This window comes from Mauremys reevesii, unplaced genomic scaffold (genome assembly GCF_016161935.1).
Source record: "Mauremys reevesii isolate NIE-2019 unplaced genomic scaffold, ASM1616193v1 Contig15, whole genome shotgun sequence".
Classification (NCBI taxonomy): Eukaryota; Metazoa; Chordata; order Testudines; family Geoemydidae; genus Mauremys; species Mauremys reevesii.
In genome coordinates this window covers 285758-307940 of record NW_024100771.1, presented here as the reverse complement: position 1 = coordinate 307940, position 22183 = coordinate 285758, and the positions used below count along the sequence as shown (strand labels likewise).

Sequence of the window (22183 nt, the reverse complement as noted above, 5' to 3'; positions counted from 1 at the left end):
TGGAACTCTGCCCAGAACTTCTGAACTCTGAGTAGACGTAGTGCTTGGTGCATACCCTTGTATGTTCTACCTTCGCCCCTCTGTAAATAAATATTTCCCCTTCCTATATTTGTTGTAATATTCCCATGCGTGCGCTTACCCAGAGGATTTCGAGCAGGTGTCTCTGGGGCTGGGATGACTCGTGCCTGCCAACAGTGTGTGTGTGGGAGGGGGGAGTCAGAGAGAGGGCAGCTGGCTTCACCAGTATTACTAGGCATGCTCAGTACAAGCCAGGCAGCAAATCTGGGTGAGCACATGACCCTGCACGCTCCCTAATGCATCACCTGTGCCCTGGGTTGGAAGGGAGTTACCCTGCTGTGCTCCATTGTGCCCCTGTTCCTGGCTGGAGCCGCTCTGCAGAGCAGACTCCATCTCGGCCACAGGGGCTCTATAATTACATATTAGTTCCCAACAGATACTCGTCAATGCAGAATGACGGTTGCCCGGCAGGGCCTGGTGACTTCCCAAATGCAGAGAGCGGCTAAACGTAAATGTCTGAAACCCAAGAGATACAAAGTAACGGCTCACAGTGCCCCAGCCCTGCAACCTTAGCTCTGCCTCCTGGGCTGGCAACAGGCGCTGGGCACGGTTCAGTGAGAGCGGTGCCATAATACACAGGCATGAGGAAGGGCTGTGAGAAGGTGCCATTGCTGGTGTTGTGTTTCTCGGATTTGGATTCTAGCATCTCTCTGCCTGCGCTCCCTCTGCCTCCCCCGTGTTCACAGTCGCTATAGTGACTGGAGGAGGGATTTATTCGAGCAGGCTGGCAGAGCTGTCACTGCAATGTGAGGAGAGGGATTACATTTGCCACATTTCAGTGCTGAGGTCTGTAGGCTGTGTCAGTAGAAGTGCACAGAGGTGTCTCCTTGCCATGGGGATTGTCAGCAGTCTGGTGTTTGCTGCACCTGACCTAAACCTCACGTCACCATTACAGAACTAGCTACACCTGTCCCCTTCTGGTCTCTCTGGTTCAGGGCTCAGGCCTCCTGCCTTTAACCATCGGGGCGGGGGGGAGGGGATTCTCCAACTCTCCCACTCTTATACCAGGCTCTGGGCTACAGAACCCTGTGCATCAACCATTATAACCCTGTAGGTGCCAGGCACCAGCCAAGATCAATCCCAGCTGGTAGGGGAGGTTTGGCAGCGCTGGGGTCGGCGGGGCCGGGGGGGGTTCGACCCTCAGCTGTTTCCTTTGGAGTAATATGGCCCTTGCCGCTTTACGAGTTGTGCATGCCTGTGTTATACAGCAAACTAGAATCAACCTTAACCAGAGCAGAGCTACTGCCCCACTATAATGAGAAAAATCAGCTGTCATCTCACAATGACCCCTCTGACTCCACTTATTACCCTGTTGAAGACATCAAAGTATCAGAACAAGTTACTGACCTGCCACCTGCAGTTCCAATAAAGCTTCTTCGTAAGACACATTGGATTTAAAAAAACACTTGTACTGCCCATCGTCTGAGAGTTGAATATTGCGTATTCTCAGGGAAATTCTCCCAGTGGTGATGTTGTCTTTCAAGAGCTCAGTTCTTTCTCGATATTCCAGCATCTGCTCACCGTACTGATCCTGCCCATCACGGTACAGGTGCACAACTGGCGAGTACTTGGATCGGAACCACCTCACCTCCATGTTCTCAGCGCTCATCCTAGGGGAGAGGTGGCAGGACAGGACGGCCCTCCCACCTAGGGAGGCAGTGATTGGATGGTCAGGTCCAGCCACTGTGAATTGTGCTGTGAAATTGTACAATAAAAAATGGAAGTTAAACTGGTGAGGAGCTGGGGGTGGCATTAATTCAGCAGTAAGACACACAGTAAGAGAACACCTTGTGTAAGAAGTGAACACCCCATATCCAGGCAGTGCCCTACACATGTCTGTGAGTGCAGAGAGTCACAGGCTTGGGGTATCTGCACCTCTGACTCCCTCTGTGGCCTGCTCAAGGAACGTCCCCTTAGGTCTCAGACCTCCAGCCATCACCTCTTCCTTGGCAGGGACCCACATCCCTCTCCCTCCACACTGGGGTTTTACACTTGCACCTTCCCTGAAATTCACTGTGGTTTTCCCAGCAGGCCTGACCAAACACCAGCACCTGCGCTTTGCTTTCCCTTCCAGGGCTATGAACAGCATGTGCCAGCGGCTACCAGTAACCAAATGGCTCTTCCAAAGCACAGAACATAGAAGTATAAAAGCTTGACAGAGAAAAGTTACCATAAATCAACTGAAGGTCTGAACATGTTACACTTGTCCCAAAGGATTCTCATCTGGCAAATGGGACACTCTGGTAGGGTCCAAAGTCTTTCAAACCTTTCTCTAAGGGTTTGTCCACTTGGTTAACTGGTCCTTTCGGTTTGTAGCCAAAGATCCCAGGCCTCAAGGATTTGTACCAAAAAATCTTTGTTCTCTTTGGCTTCTATGGACCTGGTCTGAACTAGTCTGTGCAATTCTCCCTAGAGGTGGCACTTCTCTGGAGCTGTTACCTGTCCCAGAAGTAATTACTCCCCATGGTGTGTAAACCCTGGAGATGGGGTAACCCTCCCCGTGGAGTAGATTACAATCCCGAGCCCACAAAGTTACACATAGCAGGTATAGATACTATTTATAGATGCAACAAAGAATCCTGTGGCATCTTATAGACTAACAGACGTTTTGCAGCATGAGCTTTCGTGGGTGAATACCCACTTCTTCGGATGCAAGTCCGAAGTCTATTTATAGATGGGGGTAGAAAAATACACAGAACATTCATAAAGTGAATTTGATAGTCCCCTAAATGCCGCATGTGGCTGCAATATCTGTCACACAGAGTTCACATGTGAACTTTATACAATTTCCCGATTATATCTGAATAGGGCTCAACTTTTCTCAAGGGCATTTTGGGGATAATGGATACTGGGAGGACTGATTCTCTGATACACCAAGATCTTTTCATGCTGCTCCAGTGCGGGGCCCTCCCTAGCTGGTGTAGGGATGGTGTAAGGGGCTGCAAGGTGTAAAGATGTGAAAAAAAATAATTATCACCACTCTGCAGGTGGTGGCTTTATAGGCAAGTCAGAGGTGAGATAATGGAGAGTGGGGAGGAGGCAGATAGAAAAGTGCAGGAGGCAGAGAACCAGCCATTCTGGAACTGCACAGAAAGGGGGGTCTCAGGGCAGAGACTCAGCATCAGGAGACACAGAGAGAGCTGGTTAAATTAGCAGGTTGGAAACCACAGCAGGGGAACCAGAGAGCCCGAGTAGCTGTGGAGGCAGCCCCAGGTGTGGAGTGGATCACGAAATGAGCTGCACCAAGAGCACAGAATGAAGAAGCTGGCAAATACCCTCAGATCCCCATTCTGAGATGAGATTTAGCACTTAGCCCTAGCGCAGTGTGAATGACTTGTGGGTTGTTACTTCATAACTGGAGAGTCAGGGATTCATGACTTGTTTGTGGCTGTAGAGTCTGATCTGTGACTTATACGGTCCAGCAGTGCAGTGCACAGGAATTGGGTAGTGTCCCTTTAAATAGTCTATGAGATCTGTAATGGTGCTCACCATGTGCTATGCTTTAGAAGCCACCAGTCAGAGCAGCAGCCTGTGTGTAGTAGGCCTGACGAGATTGTGTATAGATAGTAACCATGGTTCCTGGGGACCCAGCTGTGCCCTGTGGTTTCTCATGTTGCTGATTGTTGTGTAACGAGCACAAGACACACCAGACGGCGGGCTGAGCAGACGCTGTTTATAAGATAAGGCAGTGATGTGAGATGGACGGTGATGACAAACAGCAGCAGCAAACCCAGCGAGGAGGCTGGAGCTCCTACCTGACACCAGCCTGGGAACTTGTAGAGCGAGGCAGAGAATGACATAGCTGGGCAGAGCGGAGCTCACTGTGGAGCCGGGGGAGACTGAGGGAACTTCCTGTCATCGTAGCTTGGTCTGGGGAACAGGAGAACTAACAAGCCAGACGGCGAGTGAGTGGGATGCAATGACAGCGCCACAGAGCAGTGGAGAAGAGGTCAGATGTGCTGAACCAGAAGGGAACAGATTCAGAGAAACCGGCGTTGTCTGCACCTGCTCTGACCAGGGTTAGATGACATGGTGGTTAAAATGCCACATTCAGTGGCTGTTTGTCTTCATTAGTGCTTGCACCATGGCTACCACGTGTGGAAACCAATGGCAGCAATCCAGGGACACGTTAAGAGACAAAACCAATGTAGACAAGGCCTGAGGGAGCAGTAGCCAGAGCTGGAAGTGGAGGGGTTGTTTCAATATTCAATATAAAGTTATTGTTGGGGCAAAGTGGCCCCACCTCCCAGCCACACCTGTCCCAGGTGAGGGCTCTCTGGGGAACTCCCTACGTGGCTGTGGTGATTTTGCATGTCGGTGACCCACCCTCATTGTCTCCAGCGTTGGTGCAATGTCAGGGATGAATTCCATGAGGCACGGCTGTGGCCCTGGGATCTGCAACATCCAAACCACTCTGACAGACAAAGAGCTTTAGATAAAGTGTTAGAGACACTCAGGCTCATGCTGCACCCAACCATTCAGCCCCTGCCAGGCTGTGCAGTGGTGTTAAGCCCTCCCTGGAACTTCCCCTACACTGGGACAGCCACCAGGGCCAGCTCTGCCCACAGCGCAGCCAGCTCTGTCCAGGAAGGGAGCCTGACCAGGGCTCCAGGGTGCAGACTCACGGCCTCTCCATGACTCCCACTGACAGAGCTCTAGGGGAGGTGAAGCACCTCCTGGCCTGGCAGACACCCGTGGGGAGTATGGCAGCAGTAACAGAACCTGCCATCCCTCAGGGCAATGGCTCTGAAGACTTGTGTGGGGCTGGGAGGGATTCACTGAATCTGGACCCATGTTTTTCTCTTCTCCTCTTTCAGCCCCTCGCTCTGGAACTTCAGTTTAGTGACGCAGGCTGGAGTTCGGCGTTGTGAGCACAGCAGCATCGTGACAGTGCCCAGGATCCCATACAATGAACGGGGAGAGGTAGGTGCTCTAGACTGTCATTCACAAAAGCCAGCACACTAGGGAGGCAGTGATCGGATGGTCAGGTCCCGTCACTGTGAATTGTGCTGTGAAATGTACAATGAAAAAGGGAAATTAAATCAGCGAGGGGCTAGGGGTGGCATTAATTCAGCAGTAAGACACAGAGAAAGAGAGCGCCCTGCGTTAGAAGTGAGATTATTTAAAGACAAAAGCCTGACAGAGCAAACTTACCATAAACCAATCAAAGGTCTGAACACGTTACACTTATCCCAAAGGATTCTCATCTGGCACATGGGACTCTCTGGTAGGTTCCAAAGTCTTTCAAACCTTTCTCTAAGGGTTTGCCCTCTTGGTTAACAGGTCCTGTCACTTTGCAGCCCAAAATCTTGGGCCTTTGGTCAGTTCAAATCCAGCTTTTATACCAAAAATCTTTGTTCTCTTGGGCTTCTGGGACTTGGTCTAACCCAGTTTATGCAACTCTCCCTAGGGGTGGCAATTCTCTGGAGCTGTTACCTGTCCCTCAAGTAATTACCCCTCATGGTTTGCAAATTCTCAAGGAGATGAGGTAACCCTCCCCCATGGCATAGATTACAATCCCAAACCCACAAAAATACATATAACATGTATAGATACCATTGATAAAGGGGGTACACAAATAGAACATGCATACGGTGAATTTGATAGTCCTCAGAATGCCACATCTGTCACACAGGGTTCTCATGGACACCCTGGGGATAATGGTACTGAGGGCCCGGTTTGCTGATACACTAAGGCCTTTTCATGCTGCTCCAGCACAGGGGCCTTGTTAGCTGCAGGACGGGTGGTGTAAAGGCTGACAAGGTGTAAAGATATGAGAACAGATCACCGCTATGCAGGTGATGGCTTTAAAGGTAAAGTCAGAGGTCAGATAATGGAGAGGGAAAAGGAGGCAGATAGAAAAGTGCAAGAAACAGGGAACCGGTCACTGTGGAAGTGCACAGGACATGGGGGTCTTGGTGCAGAGACTCAGCATCAGGAGAGACCGAGAGAGCTGGTTAAATTAACAGGATGAAAACCACAGCAGTAGGGAACCAAAATGCCCAGGTAACTATAGAGCCAGCCCTGGGGTGGAGTGGGTCACTCTCAGGGCTTCACTGAGGGCACAGAATGAAGAAGCCAGCAAATATCCTCACCTCCTCACTGTGAGATGAGGTCTAGCTCTGAGCCCCAGTCAGATGTGCCTAGTGCAGCATGAATGACTTGTGGGTAGTTACTTCTAAACTGGCAAGTCTAGGATTCAGGACTCCTTCGTGGCTGAAGAGTCTGATTTGTGACGTATACGATCTGTCAGTGCAGTGTATAGGAGTGGGTAGTATCCTTTTAAATAGTTTGCAAGCCCTGTAGTGGTGCTCACTGTGTTCTATGTTTCAGAAGCTGTCAGAAATCAGCCAAAGCAGTAGGATGTATGCAGTATATAGGCCTGACAAGATGGTGTATAGATACTAAGCATGGTTACTGGGGACCCAGCAGTGCCCTGTGATTTCTCCATGTTGCTGGTTATTGGCAGGTTGAGCAGTGGTTTACAAGACAAGGCAGTGATGTGAGATGGACGGTGATGACCAGCAACAGCAACAGCAGCAAACCCAGCGATGAGGCTGGAGCTCCTACCTGACACCAGCCTGGTAACCTGTAGAGCGAGGCAGAGAGCGACGTAGCCCGGCAGAGAGGAGCTCGCTGTGGAGCCGGGGGAGAACAAGAGAACCTTCCCTGTCATCGTAGCTGGGTCTGGGGAACAGGAGAAATAACAAGCCAGACGGCAAGTGAGTGGAATGTAGTGATAGTGCCAGGGTGTCTGACTTTCAAAGACCTGGTCCATTGATCAGTTATGTTTACATTAGCATATCTCTGCATATTCATAGACTAAGGTCTGAGGGGACCATTAGATCATCTAGTCTGATCTGTGGCACAAGCCAAAGAAACATTCAAAATATTGTGGCAAATTGCCAGTACAGTTATGCTGGGTCTCACGCTTTCTCTTCTTTGGGGAAGGTTCAGGGCACCATTGCTTGCCTCTGAACCAGTATTTTTAATTACCCCACTAGTGTCCTTGAGGAGTGGAGTGGAGAGGGAGAGACCTGGGCCCGCCCTCTACTCCAGGTCCCAACCCAGGGGCCCTGAGGTTAGTGGCGAATCACTTGAACTGGTGGTTCCTTCCCCTGGGCTACTTCCCTCTCCTGCCCTTCAGCTTGTGGAGGGGCTTCTTGCCTTCCTTCTGCATAAGCCAGGTGCCCCTTACCAAGGGTTTTTGGACTTCTCAGCCCACCGCAGCACTCTCCCAAACTTTCCTTTTGTCTCTCTTCAAAACTGTTCTCTGCTTCAACCAAACCTTCCTGCTCCAACCCCCACACTGTCTGACTGAAGCAGGGGGTTTATATCATGTGACTGACTGCTGGTGCTCTAATTGGCTTCAGGTGCTCTAATTGGCTTCAGGTGCTCTAGTTAATCTATAGCAAACCTTCCTCCCCTTGCAGGGAATAAGGATCCCTGCTAACACTCTCCTGCTGCCCTCTGGCCATGCTGTATCACAATATTAAATATAAGGGTAGGTTAAGAAAAGCGCATTTAAAAACATTAAATAAAAGAGAAACATATAACAATAGGTTAAAAGAGAGAACAGGGCAAGAAAAGGAAAAAGAAAGACCCTTTGCAAAGGACAAAGATAGCACGTGGTTGAGTCAGAGAGAGAGATATCTTACCCTTGCAGCTGTTCCTGGGGAAAGAGGGAGCTCCCAAGGCTCTCAACCCCTCGGGCTAGTTATCACCGCCTTTGGGTCAGACCAATCAGATGCTGTTCTACAGCTGTGTCATAGAATACATTTTTTCTGAACCAATCCTATAGTTCCAAGATTTTTAAACAAGGGCCATCTCCCTCCCCTCCCTCACTGCTCCCCTCCCCCTTTTAACTGCCTTATTCTGATCTAAAAAAACAGACCCCAAGCATCTTTTCCACCATCTAGCACTTTTACATAGGTGCTTTAATAAAGGTTAAAACCATAAGCCCTTAGTAACAAACATTGGTCATTTTTTAGTGAGGACAATTTGAAGCTGGAGCAAAGCCACTGTCAGCAAAAACAGCATCTGTGAGTCTGTGGATCAGAGATAAGAAGGCTGCTTCTTCCCCCACTTTTTAATAAACACTAGTGAAAGTTATATTATGTTTTGTAAAGGACTAAACACTTTCAAAGACAATCCTAAATGAAGACAGAGCCCTTTATTTAACATTTTACATGTGTTTCAATTTAAAAAAATGAGCATGCAGAAACACCCCAGATTGAAAACCACAGAATCTTAATAACAGCTAGTTTAGATTCCCCTTATTCTGAAATCCAGTGGATCACAGAGAAGTTTATTTTCCTCCTCACTTTTTAACAAATCCATGCAAAAGTTATATTGAGCCTTCATTTTCTTAGGACTTTAGATTTAAGTATGATTTTTTCTGTAGCCTATCTGAAGAACACCCCACCCCTCGACTTTCCCCCATACTTTTAACACTTGGTAAACACGCTGTGTTTCATTATATAATGGTTTTCTTAACATTTAACATGAAATAAAAGGTTTTTTAACATGAAAATACAGCATTGACTGAGATGTAACATAACATGTCCTTTTTAAAGGATATTCTGTATGCAGTGAGGCCTATTTGAAGCATTAGGGGTTTTTTTAAGTTTAACATGAAAAAGCAGTATTGACTGAGCTGTATTGACTGAGCTGTAACAAAACAAGGCCACTCTTAGGGATGCGTTGTAGAAGTTTAGTGAACTAAAAAGACTTAAGATACTAGCCGTATAACGTCTCTTCATGAGAGGGTTGACTGCCAGTGTTGGCAGGGCCATCCTTAGGCATATGCAGCATGCAAGGCTGGGAACGGCACCTGAAAATTTGGGGCACCACTGGGTCTCAGTGTCCACCCTTCCGGTTCTTCCTATCCTTGTTCTGACCCTTCCTGCAGGCTCCCTCCACAGCTGGCTGCTGCTCTGGAAGGGATCTAGTAACTAAGGCCTGGTCTACACTATGGGGTTAGGTCGAATTTAGCTGCGTTAGGTCGAGGGAGGGAGGGGGGCCTCATGACATGTACCCAAAATCACCTGTGACAATGTTTTTGCCCCATCAGGCATTGAGAGCTTAACCCAGAATTCCAATGGACAGTGGAGACTGCAGGAACTGTGGGATAGCTACCCACAGTGCACTGCTGCCTCTGTAAGTCGATGCTAGCCACGGTAGTGAGGACGCACTCTGCAGACTTAATGTGCTTATTGTGGACATATGCAATCGACTGTATAAAATGGATTTCTATAAAATCGACCTAATTTCGTAGTGTAGATAAGGCCTTAAAAGTGAAAAAGCCTCCAGCCTGCCAGACTTATTAGCACAACATTGAAACGGTTAGAGAGCCATTCAAGTGGTAATGATGCCATTTAACAGACATTTGCCAAACCCCAGGTATCTACTGTCAGTTTCTGAATTTACTGACAAAACCAGTTGTGCAGGACTGTAATATTTACTCGGAGCATGTCAGTCTACAGGACCTTTAGTTTAAAATTTGCTTTAAAAATATTTCATTAGTGTGTTGGTGAAGATTATAAAATCACATCTCTAAAAAATCCTTGCATAGATTTTTAGATGCACAATCATCTTTAACCTTAAATGCTTGGATCTTCAGACATACAAAATACCACCTTTAACTAAAATACACATTTTAATTTTAATCACTATACTAAAAAAAAAAACTTGGTTCCAAAGTCTTTCTGTCCATCCCTTTCTCCCTTTACATACATCCTGCCCCCTCCCCGCCCCAGTTGAAGATGGCCCTTAAAGGGACAACACCCCATTTCCTTCCAGATAGCTGGACAAAGAGTTTCCCTTTCCTTACTTCTGACGATCTGATGAACTAATTTTAAGAGAACCCTCCAGAAAAATCAGTACCTAGTAAGATATGTTTCCAAAGACTTTAGGCATATTTTTTTAAGTTGGTGAAATTTCATAAACATGGCTATTGTTATGGAGATCACACAAAGTTAATTAGTGTTCTCTTTTTCTAAAAGCAATTAACATTGTTATGAACACTAAACCTCTGTGACTGATTAATTTAAAATAATGTCTTTGTTTCAGTGAGTTAAATATGTAGTAATCTGGAATGATTATTTTATGAAGGCTTAAGAGTACATTTAAAATATAAAATCAGCTTAGAAATACTGATTAAGGAAATGTAAAACAGAGAAGAGCTGCACCATGTATTCCATAATATTTAATGTTGTGTTCAGCAGGACAGCTGACTTGCCCTTACTACAAAGTTTTTGCAAATAAATCTCTGACAAACTTCAGGTTATATAAAAAAAACCTGTGATTGAGATTTTTTTTATTCCCAAATTTAGTGCTTTTATTTAGATGCCTTCTGCGTGTCCAGTCTTCACCTTCTGGCATGCAGTGGAAAACATACTCTGTTTTCTTTAGAAAGAAATTGCAGAAGAGTGTGTTTTTTTTCCCCAATGTCATTTGCTTCATTTGGCTGGAAGGGGGTGAGCAGGGTGGGGGAGGGAAGAAAGGAGGGAGACAGTGGGGAGAGGGCAGGATCTGGGGTGGAGCAGGGGTGGAATATGGGCGGGGCCACAGGCAGAAGAGGTAGTTGGGGGAGCTGGCCTCCCCAAGCTGCAGCTTCACACACCACCCATGACAGCAGGTAAGAGTGGGTTGGCTCCCACACACCCAGCATGCATTGCAGTCTGCTTAGGCAGGGGCCATAGTCACAGAGCCGAATGCACCAGCGCCACGCATTCTGTGTGAGGGAGAGGGTCTGGGGGTCTCTGCGGGGAACTGTGACTCTCCACCGTCGTGAGATGGGCCAGGCATCTTAGTATCTTTTGCTGCCTCATCCCTCCCACCACCCAAGGCTGTGAGCCCAGGCTGCCGTCGGGCATAGGGGCACCATCTTAATAATACTGCATAGGGCCCCATAAATCCTAAGGATGGCCCAGGGTGTTGGCCAGGGTCTTCTCGGTGCCACCATCTTTAATCATCAGACCTGTTTAAGTAGAAGCTCCTCCTTACTTTAGCTAGGCCACACAATATTCTTAGCCAATAGTTTGGGGCAGAGTAAAGCAACCAGGAGGATCATGATAGAGGCTGGAACTCTGTCCTCGCCTCACAGCTGTGGGGAAGACAGGCCTTCAGACACCCCCTCCCACCTGCATTGCACTTGCCAGCCCAGGAGCAAGGAACCATTTCACACCTTAGCGCTGGGGGAGCTGAAACCCAGAACAGGGAAGTAACTTGCCTGAAGTCATCCAGTGAGTTGGTGGCAGGTGGAGAATAGAAGCCAGATCCCAATTCCCAGCTCTGTGCTCTGATCCCCAAAACATTCCTTTCCAGATCCATGGTGGGCGGAGCAGGGGCAGGAGGGACTCTAGCCACGTGCAGGAGACCCAAGGCCATTTATTTTCATTAAATATGTAGACTAAATAATAAAAGTAATACATTTTCAAGCTGAAGTGTATTAATTCTAATGAACAATGCCACATTATGCAATAGTCATTTTTGAAAGTTTATAATAAGCAATGTTCTCGGGGCGGAGGGGAGGAGGAGGTGGGGCACAAAGTGGAAGTTTTGTCTAGGGCGCAAAATATCCTTGCACCTGCCCTGCTCATCAGCATATTCCTCAGCAGTTCAGGCTCCATTCCCGTAGACCGAAATGGAAGACAGAGCGCGCAGTACAAAAAACATTGAAAGATGGTGCAAAATGTGGATGGAAGCACAGGGGTTGCTGGGATGCGAACCGATGCATCATGGGTTGTTGGGACATGACCCAGAAATGATGCACCCAGGATTTTTAGAGGTTATGTGATTATTTCTGCTTCTTTATGAGCAATAATAAAGACCTGGGAAGGATTGTCTTCTTCTTTTTTACTATTATAAGTTTTTGGGTTTTAACCATGGGCACCGACTTCCTATTCCCAGGGGGTGCTCGACTACCACTCTGCCCCAGGTCCCACCCCCACTCCACCCCTTCCCCCAAACTCCCACCCCTGCCATGCCTCTTCCTGCACCTGCTCCGCCCCAGGCCCTGCCCCATTCCACCGCTTCCCCCCAACCTCCACCCCATCCTGCCTATTCCTGCCCCACCCCCACCCCGCCTCTTCCCATCCCCTCGCCCAGCCTCTTCCTGCCCCGGCTCCTCCCCTGCCCCAGATCCTTCTGTGTACTGCTGAACAGCTGATGGTGGTGAGCAGGAGGCGCTGGGAGGGAAAGAAAGGAGTTGATCAGCAGGGCCCCTGGCAGGTGGGAGGCATTAGGCGGAGGGGGAGGTGCTGATCTGCAGGGCTGCCAGTGGGTGCTGAGCACCCACTATTTTTTTTTCTGTGGGTGCTCCAGCCCTGAGGCACCCATGGAGTTGGTGCCTATTCTTTTAAGTACCCTAATTTCCCTTCAACATTGCATGCAAAATGAGTAGGTTTATAATGTCCAAGAAATACAGCAAATAGAACCTGAGTCTCTTCCAAGAATTTTTTTGCCACCAATCACCAGAGCATCCCACATGAAGGGTATGGCTACACTTGCAGCTGTACAGCGCTGGGAGTTAAACCTGTCTTTGTACAGCTGTTGTAGAAATTCCTGTCCGTTCCAGCTGAGAAATAAGGAGAGACGGACACAGCCAGTCAAGCAAGGAGCCCCTGAAGGGGCGATCCGTTTATTTCAACTGCAGTTGGGTTCGAGCTCACAAGTCAGCAAGAACAAAGAAAAAACTTACACCAAAGTATTATATGCAGTTGACGCTATGATAATCTATCTCTCTATGATTGGCCAAAATTTGCTATCATTACCATACATAATTAGCAAGCTACATGTATCTGCCCCTCTTGTGACCCCTTATTGTTCATCTACTTGCCCCCCCTTGCGTTATTTTGTAAACCAAGCAGTTAGTTATCTATAGGATGCAGGCACAGAAAGTTCCATTGTCTGCGGGTTTGGAGCTGTTGGCTACATTTCCTCTCGAAGGACCTTCCTGAGTTAAGACTATCCATAGCTGACGCTGCATTTCTCCCTTCTTCTTTCTCCTATGTGTACGTGACAAATTTGCCCCCTATTACATCAGTTACAATAATCTTATTTCACAGCTGAGTAGGGAAAGCGCTGCAGTCTGTCCACACTGACAGCTACCAGTGCACTGTCATGGCCACATTTGCAGCATCTACAGCGGCATTGGGAGCGGTGCATTATGGGCAGCTATTCCAACGTTCAAGTGGCTGCAACGTGCTTTTCAAAAAGGAGGGGTGGAGTGTGACAGGGAGCGTGGGGGAGAGAGAGAGTGGATTTTTGGAGTCGACACTGTGTCAGCAGCTGCCTTGCAAGTTCCGACCCCCTCCCCCACCCCTCTCTCACTCACTGAAAGCAAACAGCTTTTTTTCCTCACAGACCAGATAAGCAGCCGCTCCGAAATGGACCCTCCCTCTCCCGCCCGCCGCGCTGCTTCTCTCCTCGAGCCCCCTCCCTCCCCCTCTTCAAGCAAACACTAGCTGTGGGCGTTCCAAAGGGAGCTCCCTGCCTCTGCTCAGTCACAGCAAACGGTAGCTGTGTCTGTTTTTTTGATAAGCAGCTCCAGGAGCCCAGAGTTCACAACAAAACAAAGAGCGGAACCTTCACTTAAAAGGATTATGGGAAGCTTCTGGAGGTCAGTCACAGCATACTAAGATTATTCCCTTTTTACACTGGCACCCCAGGGCTGCATCAGCAGCGCTATACTCTTTATTCCTCTCGGGGAGGTGGAGTACAAACAGCGCTGTAGCCAGGGAGATACACCGCTGTATGTGCCTTGCCAGTGTGGACGGGGAGTGAGTTACAGCACTATAAAGCCACCAACAGCGCTGTAACTCTCAAGTGTAGCCAAGGCCTGTTATTTGAAGGTGCTGAGCACCCTCCTCTCCAGCTGAAGTCACTGTGAATTACAACTGTTCAACACCTCTCACTGTGGGGCCCCTGTGGCTTGACTGAGAGGGAAATAATATTGGTGCATTTGTTTTAATCTCTAACACTTGAAGGAAAATATCTGCTGGCTGAAGAATCAATCACCCACCATCTTCAATGAGAAGCTTACAAATTTCCCAATACACATGGAAATCACCCAACCAGGCCCCCAGCAACAAGAAGGGAGCTGTGACTAAACTGTCCTGATATTGCTAAAGGGAGAAAAAAGAGAGAATTCTTTATTTTTTTAATTTCAATATAAAAATTTCCTCAAATGATTAAAGTTTGTTATGCCCCTCAGATTTTGTCCCATTTTCTCACTACTACTATTCAAATATCAATATAAAATCTCACATGGTGGGGGCATTTCCTACCATTTCAATCTGCAACAACTTCCCTGTATTTGGGAGAGAAACTGGTGCCCTGAGTTATTAGCCCAGATGTGTGTGGGTGTGTATGGGGGGGAGGGTTGGACGGTGCAGAATTGGATTAAATTCCCATCAACTTTCCCCCTTGTGTCTTAGAATCAAATTATTTTCCACTTTATGTCCGTTAAAATTGCCATATTTGCCAACTCACATAAATCTCACACACGTTCCCCATTGAGGAGAGAAGGGGGAGAATTCCAGGGGACGAATGCGAGTCGTGTGGCTGGTGCCCGGCTTGATGGCACTGGGACCCTGCATGGATGAGGGTGATGTAAGGATTGAATAAAACAGAACTTAGGGGAGCGGCACCACCCAGCTTCTATCGGGGCAGTTGGCCAGACTCCACTTGACTGGGTTAAACTCATCAACTATCGATAGAAAATCCTCTGCAGACTGTGCCCCACTTACCCTAAAATACCAAATATTAATAAACTGCCCAGCCCCAATGTGCCCCTCCCAGCTGCCACTGAACCTTCTAGATCCCTCCCTCCCCCCCGTCAGTTAAAGGGCCAGCGCCCAGGAGAGAGAGTTGGAGAAAATGATGCTGCAGCCAGGTGGGAGATCCTGGGTCCAGTCCCCCTGCTCCAACCTCTCTGACACTATTGATCCACAGTGGAGCAGCTCCAGGAGGGGACATTGAGGGAGCCCCACATCAGAAACTCACTTTTTGAGAGGGGTCAGAGACCTCTTCAAATCCTTCCTCCCCTTCTTCTAGAAAGGGGGGACTGGAACCTGGATCTCCCACACCCAGCTGAGTGCGCTAACCACTAGACTCCTCTTCCTGGATTTTGAATGGAACCCAATCCAGGAGGCAGCTTCTGATCATGCCCATAAGATCAGGCCCTGCATATGATTTAGGGTATGTCTGCACTGCAACATAAATAAATAAATAAAATAAAAACATCCCCCCTCCCCCTCAGCACCGAGTCCCAGAGCCCAGCTCTACAGACTCAGGCTCACACGGGGCTCACGCTGTGGCACTCAAATAGCTCTGTACATGTTCCCACTTAGGTGCTGAAACTCAGCCAGGGAGTTTGTCTCACAGCTCAAGCTCCAGCCTGAGTGGAACCTATGACAGGGCTCTTTTTAGTGCTGTAGCACAAGCCCAAGTCTGTAGACTGAAGCTCTGAGACTCACTGCTTCAGGTCTTTTGTTGCGCTGCAGCTAGACCCATAGAAGTTCCTCAGCTTATCGTCCACTGGTTTGTGCATCGCTTTAGGACTCAGGCAGGAGATAGGCCTCCAGATGTCCCCAGGGAGGCAGCATTGCACTTGCCTAGTGACTCAAGCATAGATGCAAAGGTAATTTTTACTTTAAAAAGCTTAGGGACCAAGTGAATTTAGGCACCTACAAGTTTGACAGAGGCTTTGAGCATCATGGTGGTGCCAAAACCAGGACTTAGTGCCTAAAATAGGGACTTAGGAGCTTCACTCTTTGGCATGTTCAGCCCTTCCTCCATATTTGGCTGAATTTGGGAGGCTGTGATGGTGTCCCTGGGGTGCAACCTGGACTGTGAGATCACTGAACCCTCTGTTCCTCCAGCCTGGGGTCTCTCTCTCACACTGTGATACTGACATCAAGCCACAAACCTCTGGCAGGTGCTGCACTTACACAGACATCCACAGGTAGGGACACACCCAACTGAGTGACATGAATGATCTCCCAGACACACATGAACCATCAATAGGGAGGCTTCAGCCAATTCTCCCCAGCTCCCCAGCCTTGCAGCCCAGAACTGTATTGTCCTGCCCTGGTCAGAAGCCTGGCCAATGTAAGTTCATTACCCAGACTGCCCCCTCCCTTGATGTGGAGAGGACATGCAGTAGCCTTCATAAACCAAGCTGAGATTTTCCAAGCACTTCAGCCAAAACACACAGTTTTAGATTAAATATCAAACAGATTTATTGACTACTGAAAGATAGATTTATACGTAGGTTATATGTAGCAAATGTAGAGATCAAAGCTGGTTATCTAAGAAATTAAAATAAATTTGTAGGCTAAGTTCTACAAACTAAATAGGATTTGAATCAAGCAGTGTCTCACCCTGACAGATGGTCTAGTTCCTCAATACCCAGGCTGGGACTCTTTTCCAGCCTGGGACCCCCTTCTGTTATAGTTTCTTCCGGCTTGCTGGAAAGATCTTTTGCTGTGACGTGGGGGGTCAGTCAGTTGCCATTGGTCAAGCAGTCTCCATTGTACACAGTCTCTGGAGAGTGGATTCTTTCTTTGATGGGTGTTGATGAGCCATTAACTGCTGTCTGGCTACTCCATTGTTGTACCTGAAAGGCTAGTTGTGGTGTTCTCAGCCTGACAACATATTTTAGTAACACATATAGCGATAATTCATAACTTTACATACATAACACACACAGTCCAACAGATCAAGACTTTTAAATTGATACCTCACAAGGCATACTGTGTACAAAACGAACAGGAGCACTTGTGGCACCTTAGAGACTAACAAATTTATTTGAGCATAAGCTTTCATGGGCTACAGCCCACTTCTTCGGATGCATAGAATGGAACATATATTGAGGAGATATATATACACATACAGAGAGCATGAAAAGGTGGGAGTTGTCTTACCAACTCTGAGAGGCCAATTAAGTAAGAGAAAAAAACTTTTGAAGTGATAATCAAGATAGCCCAGTACAGACAGTTTGATAAGAAGTGTGAGAATATCAATTCCAGCTCAGCAGTTTCTCCTTGGACACACCACACGATCCATTGTCTACAGCCAAGCTCTAAGGGTACGTCTACACTACGGGATTATTCCGATTTTACATAAACCGGTTTAGCAAAACAGATTGTATAAAATCGAGTGCGCGCGGCCACACTAAACACATTAAATCGGTGGTGTGCGTCCACGCTCCGAGGCTAGCGTCGATTTCTGGAGCGTTGCACTGTGGGTAGCTATTCCGTAGCTATCCCTTAGTTCCCGCAGCCTCCCCCGCCCCTTGGAATTTCCGGGTTGAGATCCCAGTGCCTGATGGGGCAAAAATCATTGTCGCTGGTGGTTCTGGGTAAATGTCGTCAGTCACTCCTTCTTCTGGGAAAGCAATGGCAGACAAGCATTTCGCGCCTTTTTTCTCTGGATTGCCCTGGCAGATGCCATAGCATGGCAACCATGGAGCCTGTTTTGCCTTTTGTGACTGTCACCGTATGTGGCTATTAATGCATGCCAATTACAGTCAGGGGAGTTAGGAAAGAGTTGGGGCTATTCAATTTCTGCCAAACTCAAATCCCAAATTATTCAAGGATTGTCCAGCCCCTTAATAATCTCCTGAAGGGTGCTGGTGGACCACATGATGCAATTGAATGGACACTTGAACGTGAACAGGCATTTACCACATTGAAACAGAGGCTAAGTACTGTCCCAGGGTTGGGACTTCCTAACCCATTAATGCCTTTTACATTGTACACGCATGTCAGAGAGGGACATATGACAGCAGTGTTAATGCAAAAACATGGGGACAAACAGCGCCCAGTAGCATACTACTCTTCTAAAGTAGATGCTGTCACTCAAGCAATGCCACCATGCCTCCAGGAGGTGGAAGGAGCTTCTATGGCCCTAAGTCAAGCCTCACCACTAATTGGTGTGCAGGATGTAAATATTGTTGTGCCTCACGCTGTCTTTGCTATTTTATCAGGAAAGAAATCTTCGGCAGTCCATGTGGCAAGATGGACTCGATGGGAAACGAGCTTGCTAATGCCTTCGGTACATCTGCAGTGAGCGTCATCGCTAAACCCTGCCACCCTCATGCCTACCATAGATGAAGGACACCCGCATCATTTTTGCATTAAGGAAGAGCCCATGGACCTTCCATTGGTAAAAGAAACTTAAATACCTGGTGCTCCTTGCCTATACGTGGATGGTTCTTCCTTCTATGTGGATGGCAAGCGACACACAGGATGAGTCGTTTGTAAGCAAGATGGGCAGCTGGTGGCACATGGCAGTTTACTTGGGGCATCTGCACAAGTAACAGAACTACAGGTGTTAGTTGCAGCATGTGAAGCCGTGGAAGGTCATGCTGTAAACATATCTACTGATTCTAGATACGCGTTTGGGGTTGTACATGATTATATTAACTTGTGGGTAAATCGGGGATTCCTGATAACTACAGGATCCCCAATACAAAATGGGGGGAATAGTGCAGAAACTTCATGCAGCCATGCAGAAACCTACCGAAGTAGCAGTGATAAAAGTGAGGGCCCACACAAAAGGGACAGACTCTCATAGCGAGGGGAACCGAAGGGCAGAGAAACTAGCTAAACAAGCAGCAGTGGAAGGTAAAGAGACACGATTGCTGCAATATAGCCTCTCATAAAATCCCCAAACTTTTTTGAATTACAAGATATTCAACATGCTGCGCCAGGGCAGAGAAGTGGTTATGGATGGCTAATGTGGGCAAACTGTGTGATGATAACACTTGGAAAGGTCCAGGGAACACATGAGTGTTACCAAATATGCTAATGGGAACTATGATACAAGTGTATCACATGTTGGGACATGATGGAGCATGGAGGGTGATCCACCAGATGTTGGACACCAGGTGGCATCCTAATCCTAATGCAAATATACATGATTTTGTGAGGAGGTGTGTAACGTGTGCTCAATATAATTCTGCTCCCACAGTGAAAATGAAAATGTAACATCAGCCAAGACCAACACAGCCCTTCACACAGTTACAAATAGATTTCATTGGGCCCCTGCCATTGGGAAGAGGAAAATAATATGTTCTGGTGATCATGGATCACTTTACTAAGTTGGTAGAAGCTTTCCCAGTGGCCAAGGCCACTGCATCTGATGTAGTTAAACGATTGATGCATTTTATATTCCCAGTTTAAAATTGATGTAGAATTTTTTGTAGTCTACTAATTGTTTTGAGTGGTTTTTGAAAGTTTTAAGAGGTCTCATCTTAATAATGCTGCAGTGGCTCTCAGTGTTTTATTGATGTAAACACCTGGGGAGGAGCCACTGGATCAGTTGTAAATGCCATTACTCAAACCTAATGATAGGGACTGGGTTGACAATTTGTTAGTAGCAGGAATGACAGTTTATTGTGGTGATAGTAGGGTTCATGTCTAATCAAGTTAGCTATTATCTTAACTCAGCAACAGTTGGTCAGGTCCTCATTGTTGTACTCAGCCATCTATTAAAAACTACTAAAATGTATAAGCAAGCATTGGTCTAGGCATGTGGAAAAATTGTGTTCTCTTCCTGGCCTGGTATCATCCTGGTGTTCAACATGAAAGTTGCAGCCCTGATAGGAGGCTCACTCGTGCCACAGGTGTCATGTTCGGTGAGAGCTGCAGTTCTCAAAGACTGAATGTCTTCACCTTGGATGGTGGCAGAGGAGTGGTCCCTATCGATAATAGGGGTATGTTGAGATGGTCATTGCATCCTTGGAGGGATGTTACTTCCTGAACTGGAGGCTCAGCCAGTGCACCCACTCCCATTCTCATGTCACAGACACCTGTGTAGAATAAGGGCTGGAGATAACTATATGGCTTTCCCATGGGACCAGTGTTCCATCCTGGGAGGATGGGTTTTGTGTATGGGAAACCTAAAGTCAGGACAAGCCTTATCTCAAATGTTGGGACCTGACTTAATGGTGCATGTAATGTTTGGTTTGATGGATGATACAGCAGTGAGGAAGGACTCCACTATCTGGTATGGATTTGGGTAATTAACTTTGGCAGGCAAGCCTTGCTTAACCGCCTCGTTCTTCCTATTTTGTTAAGCCTTTTAAAATATATTGAAAGAAGTGGTAGGGCAATTACAGTGATTCAGTGGATAGAAGGGTTTGCTACTGTGGAAACCAAAATTCCATGGGGATGGATTTCGGTTGTGTTCTCGCAATGGTATGGGGAAATTTTTATTGTAAATATTATGTATTATTTCTTTCTGTTCTCAATATCGTAGTTAATTGTTGATAAAGTTAATTATTGCTCCTAATAAATACAAGGAAGTGGTATTAGTGAGGTCTAAGAATTGTTCTTAGCCCCAAAACCAAATGGTGGAGCTGAAGCATATGCTTATGTTCATTTAGGATAAAATGTGGTTTGCAGGGTGCTTATGCATAGGGAAGCATGCTGTGGCTCACCACCCTAGGAACATTCTAGAGAAGGCCAGGGGGAGGGGGTTGAGTTCAGCATGTGGAATGGAGAACTATGAGCATGTGATAAACAAACTCATATATGGAAAGGTTAGCTCTGATTGGTTAGAGGTTCATGTTATGTAACTTGTTATGTAAGTGCCATGTGCTATAAAATAGCAAGGGGAGGGGCTCCTTGCTGGAGGGACTCTGGCTGATTTTTTTGTACCAGGGGTTCTCCCTTTGCACATTGAATAAAGCCTTGTTGAACTGAATTGAATTGAATCACATCGAATTGAAGTCCCTTGATTCTACCCAGCATCAGACTCATTGGGAACCACAAAATCCCAACAGCAGCAATGACCTCTATTGCCCATCATGCTGGCAAAGCGTATTTATGTAAGTTTTCAGTTGCAAAAGTTTGGCTTGTATTTATTTACTTCTTAAAAACACCAAAAGTTAGACTCTGACTGTGTGGAGACATCAACTATTATAGAAACCACATTGTAATGTTTACTTTGCTTACTGTATATGGGATTATAATAAAAATATCATAGGGAAGATCCAAATGATAACTCTAGCCTGTGTTCTTGCACATAGGTTGTTAAACCCTGGAAACTGCTGGGAGCAGATTTAATCGGGCTCTATCCAGTACCACAGAAGTGATACCTGTATGTACAGACAACTACAGATGATTTTTCAAAACATGTAGAAGAATTTCCACTAGAATGACAGCACATGAGGTGGAGAAGACGACATGTAAAATTATGTATCAACATGGCTGTCCAGAGCAGATACTGGCAGATCTAGGTTCTGTATTGAATAATGAGGTAACAGTTTACATCTGGTGTTATTTTCACTCTATGGTCAATTACACAATCATGTGACAGGGGACTGTTAGCTACAAACGGAGCCCTTTGGAAGCCAGCACCCTGGTCACTGAGCACACCCAGGGCATCAGGTGCAGTTAGAGGAGGAGGGACTGAGTAGTTTGGGTTTGGAAGGGCAGAGGGGATCATTTGCACCTGTAGGGAGCCCGATGAGGTCAGTAGCTCAGCGCTGAGAAGAAAGCAGCAGTATAAAAGTCTGATTCAGGGAGCAGGAAGGGGGCGCCTCATAACTGCTGCTATATTGTGATGCACCATAAAAAGTCATAAAGACACTCGGTGGAAGTTCCCTGGCAGACTGCATGCTGCCTAATTCACAAAAACATCTGCCAGGCAGCGGTTGCAGGAACTGTTGGGGGAGCCATCAATTGTGAGTGACAACACATTTTTATGTCTTGTCAGATAGGTTAATACACAACATGGTTTTTACTATTTGCCCATATATTTTCCTATGTAATAACACAATAATATTGGATAAGGGAACACAGTAATTACACATAATTCAGTGAGAAATAGAAAAAGGAACGCAGATATTTCAGAAGGAAATTTTAGGGGAAAATTATCTATTTTTAGATTAATATTTCCCTGTGTTAAAAACTAGGGAAAACACAAAGCTTCAGCAGCCCATGCCACCTAGACACCAGCAGAAAGGATAAAAACACGAATCCATCACAACCATTTTAGGGTATTTATTGTTAAATAATCACGGTAAATTTATGGCACACTGCCATGAATGGCATATTGTGAATAAATCTTCAAAACTGAATTATTACAT

At 46.8% G+C, this 22183-nt stretch overlaps 1 protein-coding gene and 3 long non-coding RNA genes across 4 annotated transcripts in view; 2 read left to right on the top strand and 2 right to left on the bottom strand.

Moving 5' to 3' along the window:
- Positions 1-22183, top strand: part of LOC120393123 (zinc finger protein RFP-like) — a 209827-nt gene that overhangs the window by 126742 nt on the left and 60902 nt on the right. The gene's annotated exons all lie outside the window — the stretch shown is intronic.
- LOC120393138 overlaps positions 1-22183 on the bottom strand; it is a 124241-nt gene that overhangs the window by 69357 nt on the left and 32701 nt on the right. The gene's annotated exons all lie outside the window — the stretch shown is intronic.
- Positions 3937-6592, top strand: LOC120393143. Its single transcript, XR_005591924.1, has 3 exons — positions 3937-4027; positions 4896-5001; positions 6548-6592. It is a non-coding gene; the product is annotated as an uncharacterized LOC120393143 (long non-coding RNA).
- LOC120393140 lies at positions 4539-7755 on the bottom strand. The gene is made up of 3 exons (XR_005591921.1): positions 7737-7755; positions 6649-6765; positions 4539-5087 (listed from the first exon to the last, which is right to left on the bottom strand). It is a non-coding gene; the product is annotated as an uncharacterized LOC120393140 (long non-coding RNA).